A 14,797-nucleotide genomic window follows, 5' to 3' on the forward strand; every position below is an offset into this window, starting at 1 on the left:
AGACACTGGGCAAAAAACTCTATTATTCACTCTTAATATGCCCACTTTATTGGGTAATACGAGTGTAACGGTGACTATAGGGGTGTTAGTTTTTGTCTAGAGGTCTCTAAAACATATTTAGAAAGTCCTTTTTCTATGCTGTAACTACAAAAATATTTGAATTATAAAACAAATCTCACTTATTACAGTCAGGTCTGGAACCAATCCACTGTAGGAGGATGCTATACGCTACATGGCCTACAGGGGGTGCTAAAAATCATTCATTTCCAAAATGTAGCTTGTAGTTATTGTGTGCAAACTAGTTGTTATTTATTTACATTGTTTGACATAGATTGTAGTATTTATCATTAATTACTATCTGTAGATGTATAATAATAATAATTAATTATTTAATAACTATTAAAGCTTTTGTATTATGAATTTGTTAACCGTGTAAAATGGCAAGTTATAAGGAGTAATTTTACACATTTTTTTTTACTAATTTTACTCATGTTACAAGAAAATAATTGTTATTATACAGAAAAAAGTTGTAATTTTAGGAGAATAAAATCATATTAGGAAAAACATGTAATTCCCATGAGAATTAAGTTGAAAAATGACCCAAAAATGCAGTTTTGTAAAGTAGAAAGTAGAAACTCTGAAAATAAAGTCAAAATATTAGGAGAATAAAGTTGTAAATATTATATTTACTATTTATGATATTTATATTATATAAAAAAAATGCTTCATCTGTATATGAAATCTTATATTCTTTCCATGATTGTGTATTGCATGTTTGTGTATATATATATATATATATATATATATATATATATATATATATATATATATATATATATATATATATATATATATATATATATATATATTAGTAAAGGCACCTACTGCTAGTAATATCAACCAGCAGAAGAAATAGGGAAGCAGTAAACTCGCATGTGAGGTCCTTGTCGCCATGACAACAGATAAGCAGCCAGGTAATTACCATTTGCTTACTGGGATGCTAGCGAGACGCTGTTACATAACTTCCGTCCTATCAATGAAGCTCCGAGTGGAGCGTCACAGCATCGTAAATGCGCTGGATGTAGGTCAATCTGTGATTAGCGGCCTGTACCGCATAAAGAGTAGCACAGGATTATTTCAACGCTGTCTTGCCGTCCACTGTGTCCACCAATTGGATGGCAAACGTCCTGCCGCGCCTCTTCGTGTCTCTCCGTCACGATGAGGATGATATGGGGTTGCATCATGCCTGGATTAGAGTGTTTGTGTGCTGGGAACCATGACATCATCCCTTGATGCTTCCACAACATAACATTTCCTTTTGGTGATGTCATCCTTTCTGATTGGTCAGTGGGTTTGCAGGTACATGAGGACAACGGGGAGCGTTGAGGCCCTCGGCACACAACAATGTATGTGTGTGTGTGTGTGTGTGTGTGTGTGTTGAAGCAAAGCATTGTTGCGGCCACTTCCTGTGCAGCAGTTGGCAGCTGGACACGGCTAATGAGATCTGTGATCTCTGACATGCTTGAGGAAGCAATGATGTCATCAAAGTGGGACCGTTCTGGGGTCTTTTTGGACGGATAGAAGAGAGGAGGAGGGCGAAGGGAAAAAAAAAAGGAGTGGGAGGATGTTGGGCACGGTGCCAGCATGCGGGATCAGTACGATGGAAAGACCACATGTGCTGCTGCAGCCTTCCATCGGCATGGCACGCATGCACCGTACTGCAGTGGCGCTTCATTCCTGCCCGTCATGGCCTCCCCTCGTGTTTAGTACAGCATTGCCATAAAAAGCTGGCATTTACAACTTCCTGGATCTCATATTGCAAGTGAGGTGATTGGATAAGGGTAAAAACATGCTAGGTTAATTGGCCACTCCAAATTGTCCATAGGTATGAATGTGAGTGTGAATGGTTGTTTGTCTATATGTGCCCTGTGATTGGCTGGCTACCAGTCCAGGGTGTACCCCCGCCTCTTGCCCAAAGACAGCTGGGATAGGCTCCAGCAACCACAAAGACAGCTGGGATAGGCTCCAGCAACCTCAAACACAGCTGGGATAGGCTCCAGCAACCCCCAAAGACAGCTGGGATAGGCGCCAGCAACCCCAAAGACAGCTGGGGTAGGCTCCAGCAACCTCAAAGGCAGCTGGGATAGGCTCCAGCAACCCCCAAAGACAGCTGGGCTAGGCTCCAGCAACCCCAAAGCCAGCTGGCATAGGCTCCAGCAACCCCCCAAGGCAGCTGGGATAGGCTCCAGCAACCCCCAAGACAGCTGGGGTAGGCTCCAGCAACCCCCAAGACAGCTGGGGTAGGCTCCAGCAACCCCCCAAGACAGCTGGGATAGGCTCCAGCAACCCCAAAGGCTGCTGGGATAGGCTCCAGCAACCTCAAAAGCAGCTGGGATAGACTCCAGCAACCTCAAAGGCAGCTGGGATAGGCTCCAGCAACCCCAAAGGCTGCTGGGATAGGCTCCAGCAACCTCAAAGGCAGCTGGGATAGACTCCAGCAACCTCAAAGGCAGCTGGGATAGGCTCCAGCAACCTCAAAGGCAGCTGGGATGGGCTCCAGCAACCTCAAAGGCAGCTGGGATAGGTTCCAGCACCCCCGCGACCCTTGTGAGGATAAGCAGTCGAAAATGAATGAATACAGAATACATATGAATATCTCATAAGTACATATGCTTTACAAAACATTTATTTTTCACTTGGTGGCAAAGCTCAAGAGGAAGTGTTGGTTCATGTGTTGTTTGTGGACATCCCCTTGCTCTCCGATGCCCCCCCCCCCCCCCCCCATCCCCACCCCTCACGGGGATGATGAATGTTTGATCATGGCTGCAAGCACAGATCCGCCTTGCAGGCAAAGACATCAGTGTAGAAAAATGTCTTTGAAACAAAGCAGACATTTGAGTCATGAATACAGTAAGCCGTATTTTGGGAAAACGACGCGTTGCGTTCAGGGTCCAAAAGCCCAGCTGCCTTGTGTAAACTAGTTAACTGCCACATTCTGGCTCTGTGTGTGTGTGTGTGTGTGTGTGTGTGTGTGTGTGTGTGTGTGTGTGTGTGTGTGTGTGTGTGTGTGTGTGTGTGTGTGTGTGTGTGTGTGTGTGTGTGTGTGTGAATATTTGCGTTAGTTCCACTCCATCCGTTTGTAGTCCTAAAGCCTACAGCTAAGGTGTAGCCCATTTAGAAGACACAATTTTGGCTAATCAGATGGCCTTTCCAACATCACCAATTCTGGTTATTCTTCTGCGGCGTCACTCGGCCGCCTCCTCCAATGGCGTCTCCATCTTTGAATGTGTGACGAGCAACAGTGAACAATGGCAATGAACCCGTATGTTATTAGTCACTTTTACACAATTAAATAAAAATACAAGAAATATTACCAAAAAAATTATATATTTTTAAAATACAAATAATTTATTTACAATGTGGTTTAAAAAGGTTAAGGAAATTAATAGTCATTATGGATTAAATAAATTATAAAAAATAAATATATAAATATAATATAAAATAATGTAAAATAATATACATTGTGGCATTATGGGTAAAAACAATAAATGAAGTACGAATATACATGAGGTTAGTTTTGTCTACATGACCACCTGTCATTTCTGTCAAGTCAAGTCAATGCAAGTCAAGTCAATGCAAGTCATGTCAATACAAATCAAGTCAAGTCAATACAAATCAAGTCAAGTCAAATCAATGCAAGTCAAGTCGAATCAATGCAAGTCAAGTCAAGTCAATGCAAGTCAAGTCAAGTCAATGCAAGTCAAGTCAAGTCAATGCAAGTCAAGTCAAGTCAAGTCAAGTCAAATCAATGCAAGTCAAGTCAAACCAAGTCAATGCAAGTCAATGCAAGTCAAGTCAATGCAAGTCAAGTCAAATCCCCCTGTATCTGTAATAACTATTATCATAACAATGACAAATCTAACAAGTGAAAAGACAAAGCAAGTAGAACCGTGGGAATAAACACACAATGGACTTAGTATGTTGTGAAACAATACACTGTTGTGTTGACGTAGTCCTGACCTATTTTCCCTGCGGCACAAATCCACCTTTTACGTCCTTTTACGCAGCAGCAGCCAATCAGGAGCGTCATGCTTTCTTACTGCATTCCTATCTCTTTCATGCTAATGCTATTGCTGTGGAACTAGCTTGCGTGTCGTGGTACAGTATGCGGACATGCTGACAATAACGCGGAGTGCGGTGTCAGGATGCATGGTGGAGGGGGGGAGAAAAAAGGGAATGAATTATGAAAGAAGATTCTGGTATGTGTTGCAATCCGGCATGCGTCCTGTCACATGACACAATATGAAACACGACGCCAGTCTGCGTGCTGCTTGTCTTTGTTTATGGCACTAGAAGTCAGCCAAGGATTATGACAACACAACTGAACTTCTGCCTCTGTTGTGTGTGTGTGTGTGTTTATGTGTGTGTGTGTGTTTGTTTGTGTGTGTGTGTGTGTGTGTGTGTGTGACCGCAATGAACCTGCGACAATGGCTGTGTGCCATTCCAGCCACTCTTGTGTCCAAGATCCTGAGTTGAACACAAAGCGGGCTTTATTTGGGCTTTCACTGTTGTATCAGTGCTGCCTGGCTGCATGCATTAGCACCAGCCTCAGCAAACACACACTCACACACACACACACACACACACACACACACACACACACACATTCAAGTGTGCACTGGGGGAAGTGACATTCCCACTTTCACTTGCAAAGCAGCTGGATTGGTGAAAGTAAAAGGATGTCGTCTAATTCATCAAATGGAGACAATTAGTAGGGTCAAAATATGAGCAGACCAATCAGCATCCCTTGAGGGAGCAGCTATGGGCGGGGCTTCAGTGTGTCGGAAGCCAGGGACGAGCAGGCACTTTTATCGGAACCACTAATAGTTATCAATACCACTAATGAGAAAAAGTTGTTATTTTCTGAGAATAATTTTGCAATAGGGGTGGCACGGTGGTCTAGTGGTTAGCGTGCAGACCTCACAGCTTGGAGACCAGGGTTCAATTCCACCCTCTGTGTGGAGTTTGCATGTTCTCCGGGTACTCCAGTTTCCTCCCACATTCCAAAAACATGCTAGGTTAATTGGCCACTCCAAATTATCCATAGGTATGAATGTGAGTGTGAATGGTTGTTTGTCTATATGTGCCCTGTGATTGGCTGGCCACCAGTCCAGGGTGTACCCCGCCTCTCGCCCAAAGACAGCTGGGATAGGCTCCAGCAACCCCCAAAACAGCTGGGATAGGCTCCAGCACCCCCGCGTGAGGAAAAAGTACAAGCAACACGTGACTAAAGTTAAGGTCGCCAAGTGTTCCCATCCGTGCTAATCAGTTGCTGCCAACTGACCTCTGACCTCTACCATGCAATCAAAGAAAATCACCAGAATTGCGTTTAATTTCTTAGGGCTGTTTTTTTTTTTTTTTTTGCTTGTTTGTTGTTTTTGCCTCGGCCACATGGCACACGGCTAATGTGATCCAGTTATCGAACACTTCACCTCACACTTGGCAGAAATTGGGCATCCTTACTTACCTGAAAAATACGGACAAAATGTTTGAATCAATTTCAGAAAGAGGTCATTGTGAAGAAAACAATACAAAAATGTATTGGGTGTGATATGACTGTTGTGCAGATATGACTGTAGAGTAAATGCTGCATGAAATATGGCTAACGATGTCTCCTCAGGAGCCTTTCCTCCTATTTCTGGGTGGTTATCAAACACTCCCTGCCAAAATGTGTTCATTAAGGCGGTTGTTTGTGTTCACTTGGACCCACATCCAGTAGAACATTGACAAGCTGGATGTCACTCATGTGAACATCTCCCGCAAATGTAGAAGTCAGCTGAGGATGAAGTACCCATCTTGCTGTGCTTCTGTGTCGGACGCTTGTGGACAGCTGGTGTTTGACTGCACAGTTGTACTTTCAAAAGCGGCTATGTGTCTCATCGTGCTTTTTTTTGGCTTCCATTTGCGGTCCTTCTATCATTCCAAGCATCACCCAGATTGCTTAGTGAACATTGAACGAGGGAGGAAAAAAGCTTTGTTTAAAACAAACGTTGTAGTCAAAGGTGGCATGCTTGTTGACAAGCACTACAGTCGTTCTTCTCATCCCCACATGTTTTTTGTCAAAAATCAGCGCCCTCAAACTCTGGCATTTTATACCATTTATGGATGCTTCTCAGGCCCCTGTTTAGTGTGTGTGAGTTTTTTTTTTTTTTTTTTTTTTTACCAGAAAAGTGCATTAGAAGCAAGTTGAAAAAGCAGAAAAAACGACATACTAACCCCTTACGTTTTTTGTCAAAAATCACCAAATCAAAATCTGGCATTTTATACCATTTTTGGATGCTTCTGGGGCCCCTGTTGAGTGTGTGTGAGGTTTCCACTTTTATTTTTGACAGAAAAGTGCTTTTTAAGCAAGTTGAAAAAAATGAAAAAAAAAAAACGACATACTAACCCCTTACGTTTTTTGTCAAAAATCAGCACCCTCAAACTATGGCATTTTATGCCATTTTTGGATGCTTCTGGGCCCCCTGCTGAGTGTGTGTAAGGTTTCCACTTTTATTTTTGACAGTATAGTGCTTTAAAAGCAAGTTGAAAAACATGACAAAAAACGACATACTAACCCCTTACGTTTTTTGTCGAAAATCACCAAATCAAAATCTGGCATTTTATGCCATTTTTGGATGCTTCTGGGGCCCCTGTTGAGTGTGTGTGAGGTTTCCACTTTTATTTTTGACAGAAAAGTGCTTTTTAAGCAAGTTGAAAAAAATGAAAAAAAAAAACGACATACTAACCCCTTATATTTTTTGTCAAAAATCAGCACCCTCAAACTATGGCATTTTATGCCATTTTTGGATGCTTCTGGGCCCCCTGCTGAGTGTGTGTGAGGTTTCCACTTTTATTTTTGACAGTATAGTGCTTTAAAAGCAAGTTGAAAAACATGACAAAAAACGACATACTAACCCCTTACGTTTTTTGTCAAAAATCACCAAATCAAAATCTGGCATTTTATGCCATTTTTGGATGCTTCTGGGGCCCCTGTTGAGTGTGTGTGAGGTTTCCACTTTTATTTTTGACAGAAAAGTGCTTTTTAAGCAAGTTGAAAAAAATGAAAAAAAAAAAAAACGACATACTAACCCCTTACGTTTTTTGTCAAAAATCACCAAATCAAAATCTGGCATTTTATGCCATTTTTGGATGCTTCTGGGGCCCCTGTTGAGTGTGTGTGAGGTTTCCACTTTTATTTTTGACAGAAAAGTGCTTTTTAAGCAAGTTGAAAAAAATGAAAAAAAAAAAAACGACATACTAACCCCTTACGTTTTTTGTCAAAAATCACCAAATTAAAATCTGGCATTTTATGCCATTTTTGGATGCTTCTGGGGCCCCTGTTGAGTGTGTGTGAGGTTTCCACTTTTATTTTTGACAGAAAAGTGCTTTTTAAGCAAGTTTAAAAAAATGAAAAAAAAAAAAACGACATACTAACCCCTTACGTTTTTTGTCAAAAATCACCAAATCGAAATCTGGCATTTTATGCCATTTTTGGATGCTTCTGGGGCCCCTGTTGAGTGTGTGTGAGGTTTCCACTTTTATTTTTGACAGAAAAGTGCTTTTTAAGCAAGTTGAAAAAAATGGAAAAAAAAAAAACGACATACTAACCCCTTACGTTTTTTGTCAAAAATCAGCGCCCTCAAACTATGGCATTTTATGCCATTTTTGGATGCTTCTGGGGCCCCTGTTGAGTGTGTGTGAGGTTTCCACTTTTATTTTTGACAGAAAAGTGCTTTTTAAGCAAGTTGAAAAAAATGAAAAAAAAAAAAACGACATACTAACCCCTTACGTTTTTTGTCGAAAATCACCAAATCAAAATCTGGCATTTTATGCCATTTTTGGATGCTTCTGGTGCCCCTGTTGAGTGTGTGTGAGGTTTCCACTTTTATTTTTGACAGAAAAGTGCTTTTTAAGCAAGTTGAAAAAAATGAAAAAAAAAAAACGACATACTAACCCCTTACGTTTTTTGTCAAAAATCAGCACCCTCAAACTATGGCATTTTATGCCATTTTTGGATGCTTCTGGGCCCCCTGCTGAGTGTGTGTGAGGTTTCCACTTTTATTTTTGACAGTATAGTGCTTTAAAAGCAAGTTGAAAAACATGACAAAAAACGACATACTAACCCCTTACGTTTTTTGTCAAAAATCACCAAATCAAAATCTGGCATTTTATGCCATTTTTGGATGCTTCTGGGGCCCCTGTTGTGTGTGTGTGAGGTTTCCACTTTTATTTTTGACAGAAAAGTGCTTTTTAAGCAAGTTGAAAAAAATGAAAAAAAAAAAAAACGACATACTAACCCCTTACGTTTTTTGTCAAAAATCACCAAATCAAAATCTGGCATTTTATGCCATTTTTGGATGCTTCTGGGGCCCCTGTTTAGTGTGTGTGAGGTTTCCACTTTTATTTTTGACAGAAAAGTGCTTTTTAAGCAAGTTTAAAAAAATGAAAAAAAAAAAAAACGACATACTAACCCCTTACGTTTTTTGTCAAAAATCACCAAATCAAAATCTGGCATTTTATGCCATTTTTGGATGCTTCTGGGGCCCCTGTTGAGTGTGTGTGAGGTTTCCACTTTTATTTTTGACAGAAAAGTGCTTTTTAAGCAAGTTGAAAAAAATGAAAAAAAAAAAAACGACATACTAACCCCTTACGTTTTTTGTCAAAAATCACCAAATCAAAATCTGGCATTTTATGCCATTTTTGGATGCTTCTGGGGCCCCTGTTTAGTGTGTGTGAGGTTTCCACTTTTATTTTTGACAGAAAAGTGCTTTTTAAGCAAGTTTAAAAAAATGAAAAAAAAAAAAACGACATACTAACCCCTTACGTTTTTTGTCAAAAATCACCAAATCAAAATCTGGCATTTTATGCCATTTTTGGATGCTTCTGGGGCCCCTGTTGAGTGTGTGTGAGGTTTCCACTTTTATTTTTGACAGAAAAGTGCTTTTTAAGCAAGTTGAAAAAAATGAAAAAAAAAAAAAAAGACATACTAACCCCTTACGTTTTTTGTCAAAAATCACCAAATCAAAATCTGACATTTTATGCCATTTTTGGATGTTTCTGGGGCCCCTGTTGAGTGTGTGTGAGGTTTCCACTTTTATTTTTGACAGAAAAGTGCTTTTTAAGCAAGTTGAAAAAAATGAAAAAAAAAAACGACATACTAACCCCTTACGTTTTTTGTCAAAAATCACCAAATCAAAATCTGGCATTTTATGCCATTTTTGGATGCTTCTGGGGCCCCTGTTTAGTGTGTGTGAGGTTTCCACTTTTATTTTTGACAGAAAAGTGCTTTTTAAGCAAGTTTAAAAAAATGAGAAAAAAAAAACGACATACTAACTAACCCCTTACGTTTTTTGTCAAAAATCACCAAATCAAAATCTGGCATTTTATGCCATTTTTGGATGCTTCTGGGGCCCCTGTTGTGTGTGTGTGAGGTTTCCACTTTTATTTTTGACAGAAAAGTGCTTTTTAAGCAAGTTGAAAAAAATGGAAAAAAAAAAACCGACATACTAACCCCTTACGTTTTTTGTCAAAAATCAGCGCCCTCAAACTATGGCATTTTATGCCATTTTTGGATGCTTCTGGGGCCCCTGTTGAGTGTGTGTGAGGTTTCCACTTTTATTTTTGACAGAAAAGGGCTTTTTAAGCAAGTTGAAAAAAATGAAAAAAAAAAACACGACATACTAACCCCTTACGTTTTTTGTCAAAAATCACCAAATCAAAATCTGGCATTTTATGCCATTTTTGGATGCTTCTGGGGCCCCTGTTTAGTGTGTGTGAGGTTTCCACTTTTATTTTTGACAGAAAAGTGCTTTTTAAGCAAGTTTAAAAAAATGAGAAAAAAAAAACGACATACTAACTAACCCCTTACGTTTTTTGTCAAAAATCACCAAATCAAAATCTGGCATTTTATGCCATTTTTGGATGCTTCTGGGGCCCCTGTTGTGTGTGTGTGAGGTTTCCACTTTTATTTTTGACAGAAAAGTGCTTTTTAAGCAAGTTGAAAAAAATGAAAAAAAAAAAAAACGACATACTAACCCCTTACGTTTTTTGTCAAAAATGACCAAATCAAAATCTGGCATTTTATGCCATTTTTGGATGCTTCTGGGGCCCCTGTTGAGTGTGTGTGAGGTTTCCACTTTTATTTTTGACAGAAAAGTGCTTTTTAAGCAAGTTGAAAAAAATGAAAAAAAAAAAAACGACATACTAACCCCTTACGTTTTTTGTCAAAAATCACCAAATCAAAATCTGGCATTTTATGCCATTTTTGGATGCTTCTGGGGCCCCTGTTTAGTGTGTGTGAGGTTTCCACTTTTATTTTTGACAGAAAAGTGCTTTTTAAGCAAGTTTAAAAAAATGAGAAAAAAAAAACGACATACTAACTAACCCCTTACGTTTTTTGTCAAAAATCACCAAATCAAAATCTGGCATTTTATGCCATTTTTGGATGCTTCTGGGGCCCCTGTTGTGTGTGTGTGAGGTTTCCACTTTTATTTTTGACAGAAAAGTGCTTTTTAAGCAAGTTGAAAAAAATGGAAAAAAAAAAAACGACATACTAACCCCTTACGTTTTTTGTCAAAAATCAGCGCCCTCAAACTATGGCATTTTATGCCATTTTTGGATGCTTCTGGGGCCCCTGTTGAGTGTGTGTGAGGTTTCCACTTTTATTTTTGACAGAAAAGGGCTTTTTAAGCAAGTTGAAAAAAATGAAAAAAAAAAAACGACATACTAACCCCTTACGTTTTTTGTCGAAAATCACCAAATCAAAATCTGGCATTTTATGCCATTTTTGGATGCTTCTGGTGCCCCTGTTGAGTGTGTGTGAGGTTTCCACTTTTATTTTTGACAGAAAAGTGCTTTTTAAGCAAGTTGAAAAAAATGAAAAAAAAAAAAACGACATACTAACCCCTTACGTTTTTTGTCAAAAATCAGCACCCTCAAACTATGGCATTTTATGCCATTTTTGGATGCTTCTGGGCCCCCTGCTGAGTGTGTGTGAGGTTTCCACTTTTATTTTTGACAGTATAGTGCTTTAAAAGCAAGTTGAAAAACATGACAAAAAACGACATACTAACCCCTTACGTTTTTTGTCAAAAATCACCAAATCAAAATCTGGCATTTTATGCCATTTTTGGATGCTTCTGGGGCCCCTGTTGTGTGTGTGTGAGGTTTCCACTTTTATTTTTGACAGAAAAGTGCTTTTTAAGCAAGTTGAAAAAAATGAAAAAAAAAAAAAAACGACATACTAACCCCTTACGTTTTTTGTCAAAAATCACCAAATCAAAATCTGGCATTTTATGCCATTTTTGGATGCTTCTGGGGCCCCTGTTTAGTGTGTGTGAGGTTTCCACTTTTATTTTTGACAGAAAAGTGCTTTTTAAGCAAGTTTAAAAAAATGAAAAAAAAAAAAAACGACATACTAACCCCTTACGTTTTTTGTCAAAAATCACCAAATCAAAATCTGGCATTTTATGCCATTTTTGGATGCTTCTGGGGCCCCTGTTGAGTGTGTGTGAGGTTTCCACTTTTATTTTTGACAGAAAAGTGCTTTTTAAGCAAGTTGAAAAAAATGAAAAAAAAAAAAAAAAAACGACATACTAACCCCTTACGTTTTTTGTCAAAAATCACCAAATCAAAATCTGACATTTTATGCCATTTTTGGATGTTTCTGGGGCCCCTGTTGAGTGTGTGTGAGGTTTCCACTTTTATTTTTGACAGAAAAGTGCTTTTTAAGCAAGTTGAAAAAAATGAAAAAAAAAAACGACATACTAACCCCTTACGTTTTTTGTCAAAAATCACCAAATCAAAATCTGGCATTTTATGCCATTTTTGGATGCTTCTGGGGCCCCTGTTTAGTGTGTGTGAGGTTTCCACTTTTATTTTTGACAGAAAAGTGCTTTTTAAGCAAGTTTAAAAAAATGAGAAAAAAAAACGACATACTAACTAACCCCTTACGTTTTTTGTCAAAAATCACCAAATCAAAATCTGGCATTTTATGCCATTTTTGGATGCTTCTGGGGCCCCTGTTGTGTGTGTGTGAGGTTTCCACTTTTATTTTTGACAGAAAAGTGCTTTTTAAGCAAGTTGAAAAAAATGAAAAAAAAAAAAACGACATACTAACCCCTTACGTTTTTTGTCAAAAATCACCAAATCAAAATCTGGCATTTTATGCCATTTTTGGATGCTTCTGGGGCCCCTGTTGAGTGTGTGTGAGGTTTCCACTTTTATTTTTGACAGAAAAGTGCTTTTTAAGCAAGTTGAAAAAAATGAAAAAAAAAAAAACGACATACTAACCCCTTACGTTTTTTGTCAAAAATCACCAAATCAAAATCTGGCATTTTATGCCATTTTTGGATGCTTCTGGGGCCCCTGTTTAGTGTGTGTGAGGTTTCCACTTTTATTTTTGACAGAAAAGTGCTTTTTAAGCAAGTTGAAAAAAATGAAAAAAAAAAAAACGACATACTAACCCCTTACGTTTTTTGTCAAAAATCACCAAATCAAAATCTGGCATTTTATGCCATTTTTGGATGCTTCTGGGGCCCATGTTGAGTGTGTGTGAGGTTTCCACTTTTATTTTTGACAGAAAAGTGCTTCTTAAGCAAGTTGAAAAAAATGAAAAAAAAAAAAAAACGACATACTAACCCCTTACGTTTTTTGTCAAAAATCACCAAATCAAAATCTGGCATTTTATGCCATTTTTGGATGCTTCTGGGGCCCCTGTTTAGTGTGTGTGAGGTTTCCACTTTTATTTTTGACAGAAAAGTGCTTTTTAAGCAAGTTGAAAAAAATGAAAAAAAAAAAAAACGACATACTAACCCCTTACGTTTTTTGTCAAAAATCACCAAATCAAAATCTGGCATTTTATGCCATTTTTGGATGCTTCTGGGGCCCCTGTTGAGTGTGTGTGAGGTTTCCACTTTTATTTTTGACAGAAAAGTGCTTTTTAAGCAAGTTGAAAAAAATGACAAAAAACGACATACTAACCCCTTACGTTTTTTGTCAAAAATCACCAAATCAAAATCTGGCATTTTATGCCATTTTTGGATGCTTCTGGGGCCCCTGTTGAGTGTGTGTGAGGTTTCCACTTTTATTTTTGACAGAAAAGTGCTTTTTAAGCAAGTTGAAAAAAATGAAAAAAAAAAAAAAAAAACGACATACTAACCCCTTACGTTTTTTGTCAAAAATCACCAAATCAAAATCTGGCATTTTATGCCATTTTTGGATGCTTCTGGGGCCCCTGTTTAGTGTGTGTGAGGTTTCCACTTTTATTTTTGACAGAAAAGTGCTTTTTAAGCAAGTTTTAAAAAATGAGAAAAAAAAAAAACGACATACTAACCCCTTACGTTTTTTGTCAAAAATCACCAAATCAAAATCTGGCATTTTATGCCATTTTTGGATGCTTCTGGGGCCCCTGTTGTGTGTGTGTGAGGTTTCCACTTTTATTTTTGACAGAAAAGTGCTTTTTAAGCAAGTTGAAAAAAATGAAAAAAAAAAAAACGACATACTAACCCCTTACGTTTTTTGTCAAAAATCACCAAATCAAAATCTGGCATTTTATGCCATTTTTGGATGCTTCTGGGGCCCCTGTTTAGTGTGTGTGAGGTTTCCACTTTTATTTTTGACAGAAAAGTGCTTTTTAAGCAAGTTGAAAAAAATGAAAAAAAAAAAAAAACGACATACTAACCCCTTACGTTTTTTGTCAAAAATCACCAAATCAAAATCTGGCATTTTATGCCATTTTTGGATGCTTCTGGGGCCCCTGTTGAGTGTGTGTGAGGTTTCCACTTTTATTTTTGACAGAAAAGTGCTTTTTAAGCAAGTTGAAAAAAATGAAAAAAAAAAAAAAAAAAACGACATACTAACCCCTTACGTTTTTTGTCAAAAATCACCAAATCAAAATCTGACATTTTATGCCATTTTTGGATGTTTCTGGGGCCCCTGTTGAGTGTGTGTGAGGTTTCCACTTTTATTTTTGACAGAAAAGTGCTTTTTAAGCAAGTTTAAAAAAATGAGAAAAAAAAAACGACATACTAACTAACCCCTTACGTTTTTTGTCAAAAATCACCAAATCAAAATCTGGCATTTTATGCCATTTTTGGATGCTTCTGGGGCCCCTGTTGTGTGTGTGTGAGGTTTCCACTTTTATTTTTGACAGAAAAGTGCTTTTTAAGCAAGTTGAAAAAAATGAAAAAAAAAAAACGACATACTAACCCCTTACGTTTTTTGTCAAAAATGACCAAATCAAAATCTGGCATTTTATGCCATTTTTGGATGCTTCTGGGGCCCCTGTTGAGTGTGTGTGAGGTTTCCACTTTTATTTTTGACAGAAAAGTGCTTTTTAAGCAAGTTGAAAAAAATGAAAAAAAAAAAAACAACATACTAACCCCTTACGTTTTTTGTCAAAAATCACCAAATCAAAATCTGGCATTTTATGCCATTTTTGGATGCTTCTGGGGCCCCTGTTTAGTGTGTGTGAGGTTTCCACTTTTATTTTTGACAGAAAAGTGCTTTTTAAGCAAGTTGAAAAAAATGAAAAAAAAAAAAACGACATACTAACCCCTTACGTTTTTTGTCAAAAATCACCAAATCAAAATCTGGCATTTTATGCCATTTTTTGGATGCTTCTGGGGCCCATGTTGAGTGTGTGTGAGGTTTCCACTTTTATTTTTGACAGAAAAGTGCTTCTTAAGCAAGTTGAAAAAAATGAAAAAAAAAAAAAACGACATACTAACCCCTTACGTTTTTTGTCAAAAATCAC

The sequence above is a fragment of the Doryrhamphus excisus genome, chromosome 22, assembly GCF_030265055.1.
Source record: "Doryrhamphus excisus isolate RoL2022-K1 chromosome 22, RoL_Dexc_1.0, whole genome shotgun sequence".
NCBI classification, from domain to species: domain Eukaryota; kingdom Metazoa; phylum Chordata; class Actinopteri; order Syngnathiformes; family Syngnathidae; genus Doryrhamphus; species Doryrhamphus excisus.